Source organism: Apteryx mantelli, chromosome 24 (genome assembly GCF_036417845.1).
Source record: "Apteryx mantelli isolate bAptMan1 chromosome 24, bAptMan1.hap1, whole genome shotgun sequence".
Classification (NCBI taxonomy): Eukaryota; Metazoa; Chordata; class Aves; order Apterygiformes; family Apterygidae; genus Apteryx; species Apteryx mantelli.
Window position 1 is genome coordinate 12,611,709 of NC_090001.1, and position 4,985 is coordinate 12,616,693.

Here is a 4,985-nt window from a genome sequence, read left to right on the forward strand (position 1 = left end):
CAGCCATCTCTTGCCTTTTCTCTTGTGCTCGGTTATAAGCATTTGGGAAAAGGACTGGTTTTGTTTGCTGACTCTCTGTCCGGAGCTTACCGGCAGGGCCCTGGAGTCCCTGACTATGGCTTGTAAGCGCTAAGGCTATACAGAAATGTGAATAGATTAAAAAAATATCCAATAGCTCAACTCATTTCAGCTGTTTCAGAGGAGGCTTTTGGCCAAAACACAGTAAAGAAAATTGAAAGCCAGAACTAACCTGCACTGCCATCTTGAGTGTCAGCGATTTCCTCATCAGTTCTCCTCGGGAGGACATATCCAAGTTTTCCTAATGAGAAGAAACAAGAAGGGTCAGTCACAAACACGCAGAAAATCTGACATATGCACACTTGGTGCCTACACAGTAACTTTATCAAGGCTCTGCATGGACACAAAAGATGAGCATGCAGTTCTACGATGCCGAAAGCAAGGAAGCATTGCTGGAATCCAACCATCTAGTTTTACCTATTTTCACAAGAGGCACCTTCTGGTTTAGGCCTATATCTGTCAGTCTAAGAGAGATGAGAAAATGGATGCATATTTTAAGACAAGAAGAAAACCTGTACTTTTAAATTCAGTTCATGGCCTACTTTGTCTCTCTGTTAACATGTTGATTCATGGCCCAGGACAAGTTTTTTTAAAAAAAAAAAACAAAAACCCCAGACATCCACAGAGATTCCTGAAGTATATGAATTTATCTTTGCTTTTTATCCTAGAGTTCACAGAATCACTGAATGGTGGAGGTTGGAAGGGACCTCTGGAGATCATCTAGTCCGACCCTCCTGCTCAGGAAGGGTCACTTAGCACATGTTGCCCAGGACTGTGTCCAGATGGCTTGAATATCTCCGAGGAAGGAGCCAACCACAGCAGGCATTGCCCACACCAAGGCACCTAGGACAGGAGCCTGGAAGGTCTTGAAGGTGGTGAGCTTCAAAGGGAGCTGAGCTGACAACACAAGGGGAAACAGATGACAACACGAATCAGGCAATCGGAACACCATGGTGTGCGTTCGACTGGCTGCAAGATGGCTGTTGGCATGCAAGCGTGCTTAAGGAAGGCAAAGTGTTAAGAGAAAAGCACGAGTCAGCTTTCAAGGACAATTAGATGTACGGGGCTGCCAGTTTATGGGGGACAGTGCAGGCAGCTTCCTAACACTCACTGCTGAGCAGGAAGCCCGAACTCTGACAAACAGGCCTTTCAAATATCCTGTGAAAGTCCATGAGCACAGAAGCAAGGCAGCTGCTAGGGGTTTCATGTCGAGACTCCACACTGGACCAAATTAGGCCCCTAATTCCAGCACCTACTCAAAAATAATTACAAAACCCATATATCTGCACAATAACATCAGACACGTAAAAAGAAGTACTTGTGAACTATTCTTTAAATAACAAACAGGGTTAAAAAAAAAAAAAACTCTTTGGGGCAATAGTAAATGCGTACACATGACATTCTTACAAACTGCAGGATACAGAAGAAAATTGTTTGTCAGCAAACCAATTTAACCTGACCTCTCTGCAGGGCACAGTTCAGGACACCCTCACAAGTTACATACCTCCAATTTTCTAGAGAAGGTCCAGAAAAGAAACTACCTTGATAAAAACAGTGGAATGGGGCTTGTCCAGAAAAGATGTGATTTGCTTACTTGGTTTGGAAGCTCTGCCAGCATAAAACAAACAAACAAGAAAACAAACCAAAAAACCATACACACACACCAAAGAGTTACAAAGGGATTATTTAAGAGTCTTGTCTAAACTCTACCTTAATTTAAGTAAAGGGCTCCTAAGGGTGCACAAGGAATTTATCTTCCACCGTTACTGCAAATGGCAGGACACTACAAAGGTCACCCCTAGGAGAAGGGCGTTCAGACTACGCCTAAAAGAGCCACTGGCACACTGAAGGCTCTCATTCACTTTCAACATGCATTTTCCCTTTCACAAAAACCTTACAAAGCCACTTCAGACAGTAACTAGCCAGGAGAGTTGTTTCCCCCCCAACCCCCCATTTTTTTCTTACTTTCCAGAGAGAGCTTGTTGTATTCTACAGCTTCCGACAGAAGCTATATTAGCATAAATGCTCCAGCTGATTTAGACTTCCTCGACCAAAAGATCTTAGACTTTCGGCTGAAATGCTCTCGCTGCTGCCCATGGGGAGAGGCACAGAGCCAGAAAACAATGCCTGGAGTCCAGGGCACTCTGCTGACAGGGGCATCTCTCCTGCTGGCACTAGAAATACAGCATCCCGTCACATTCACTCCGCACAGATTATATGTGACCTCACAACCACAAATTGCAGCCACAGGACCACCACTGGCCTATCAGGCACTGAGCAACAAGTGACCTCACAAACACAAACTGCACCCACATGAAGAGCACTGGCCTATCAGGCACTCAGCCACAACTGACATCACAACCACAAACTCCACCCACATGACCAGCACTGGCCTAGCAGGCACTGAGCCACAAGTGACCTCACAAACAAAAACTGCAGCCACAGGACCAGCACTGGCCTATCAGGCACTTAGCCACAACTGACATCACAACCACAAACTGCACCCACAGGACCAGCACTGGCCTATCAGGCACTGAGCCACAAGTGACATCACAAACAAAAACTCTATCCACATGACCAGCACTGGCCTATCAGGCACTGAGCCACAAGTGACATCACAAACACAAACTGCAGCCACATCAGCAGCACTGGCCTATCAGGCACTGAGCCACAAGTGACATCACAACCTCAAACTGCACCCACATGACCAGCACTGGCCTATCAGGCACTGAGCCACAAGTGACATCACAAACAAAAACTCTATCCACATGACCAGCACTGGCCTATCAGGCACTGAGCCACAAGTGACAACACAAACACAAACTCCACCCACAGGACCAGCATGGCCTATCATGCACTGAGCCACAAGTGACATCACAACCACAAACTCCACCCACATGACCAGCACTGGCCTATCAGGCAGTAGAGGAACAAGTGACCTCACAAACACAAACTGCAGCCACATCACCAGCACTGGCCTATCAGGCACTGAGCCACAAGTGACATCACAAACACAAACTGCAGCCATGTGACCAGCACTGGCCTATCAGGCACTGAGCCACAAGTGACATCACAAACACAAACTGCAGCCACAGGACCAGCACTGGCCTATCAGGCACTGAGCCACAAGTGACATCACAAACACAAACTGCAGCCATGTGACCAACACTGGCCTATCAGGCACTGAGCCACAAGTGACATCACAAACACAAACTGCACCCACATCACCAGCACTGGCCTATCAGGCACTGAGCCACAAGTGACATCACAAACACAAACTGCACCCACAGGACCAGCACTGGCCTATCAGGCACTCAGCCACAACTGTCATCACAACAACAAACCGCACTCATATCACCAGCACTGGCCTATCAGGCACTGAGCCACAAGTGACCTCACAAACACAAACTCCACCCACAGGACCAGCACTGGCCTATCAGGCACTGAGCCACAAGTGACATCACAAACAAAAACTCTATCCACATGACCAGCACTGGCCTATCAGGCACTGAGCCACAAGTGACCTCACAACCACAAACTGCACCCACAGGACCAGCACTGGCCTATCAGGCACTGAGCCACAAGTGACATCACAACCACAAACTGCACCCATGTGAAAAGTACTGGCCTATCAGGCACTGAGCCACAAGTGACAACACAAACACAAACTCCACCCACAGGACCAGCATGGCCTATCATGCACTGAGCCACAAGTGACATCACAACCACAAACTGCACCCACATGACCAGCACTGGCCTATCAGGCACTGAGCCAAAAAGTGACATCACAACCACAAACTGCACCCACAGGACCAGCACTGGCCTATCAGGCACTCAGCCATAAGAGACCTCACAATCACAAACTCCACCCACATGACCAGCACTGGCCTAGCACTCACTAAGCCAGAAGTGACATCACAACCACAAACTGCACCCACATGACCAGCACTGGCCTGTCAGGCACTGAGACACAAGTGACATCACAACCACAAAGAGCAGCCATGGGACTAGCACTGGCCTATCACGCAATGAGCCACAAGTGACCTCAAAACTGAAAATATCTGCCATGGGCCTAGCACTGGCCTATCAGGCACTGAGCCGCAAGTGACCTCACAACCACAAACAGCAGCCATGCAACTAGCACTGGCCTATCAGGCACTGAGCCACAACTAACCTCACAACCACAAACAGCAGCCACATGACCGGCACTGGCCTAGCACTCACTGAGCCACAAGTGACATCACAACCACAGATTGCACCCGTGTGACCAGTACTGGCCTATCAGGCACTGAGCCACAAGTGACATCACAACCACAAACTGCAGCCACATCACCAGCACTGGCCTATCAGGCACTGAGCCACAAGTGACATCACAACCACAAACTGCACACACAGGACCAGCACTGGCCTATCAGGCACTGAGCCACAAGTGACATCACAAACACAAACTCCACCCACATCACCAGCACTGACCTGACAGTCACTGAGCCAGAAGTGACCTCAAAACCACAAACTCCACCCACATCACCAGCACGGGTATATCAGGCACTGAGCCACAAGTGACATCACAACCACAAACTGCAGCCACAGGACCAGCACTGGCCTATCAGGCACTGAGCCACAAGTGACCTCACAACCACAAACTCCACCCACATCACCAGCACTGGCCTATAAGGCACTCAGCCATAAGTGACATCACAAACACAAACTCCACCCACATGACCAGCACTGGCCTATCAGGCGCTGACCCACAAGTGACATCACAACCACAAACTCCACCCACGTAAACCAGCACTGGCCTTTCAGGCACTGATCCACAAATGACATCAAAACCACAAACTGGACACACAGGACAAGCAGTGGCCTATCAGGCACTGAGCCACAAGTGACATCACAACCACAAACTG